This window comes from Penaeus monodon, chromosome 20 (genome assembly GCF_015228065.2).
Source record: "Penaeus monodon isolate SGIC_2016 chromosome 20, NSTDA_Pmon_1, whole genome shotgun sequence".
NCBI lineage: Eukaryota > Metazoa > Arthropoda > Malacostraca > Decapoda > Penaeidae > Penaeus > Penaeus monodon.
This window is the reverse complement of record NC_051405.1, coordinates 38079181-38079459: the sequence shown is the minus strand read 5'-3', so window position 1 is coordinate 38079459 and position 279 is coordinate 38079181.

Here is a 279-nt window from a genome sequence, read left to right as displayed (position 1 = left end):
AAGAATAGCATTTCGTATATCTGTTTGATCTATTTGTTGTCGTTTTTGTCTATATATCATAGTTTTAAATAATCTGTTATGTTATGATAAATTGTGTTTGTCTTTTTTAATAATTTTAGAATATTTCACTTGTCTGAAAAATTTGTATTTTTATATAAAGAATATCAGTTCAATCTGTGTATTTGTCTATCTGTTTGTTTTGTTGATACATTGTGTATAGTGTATCCCCTTTTTGTTTAACTTAAAAAGGGAGGAATCAGCATATTTGGGTGTCAAACG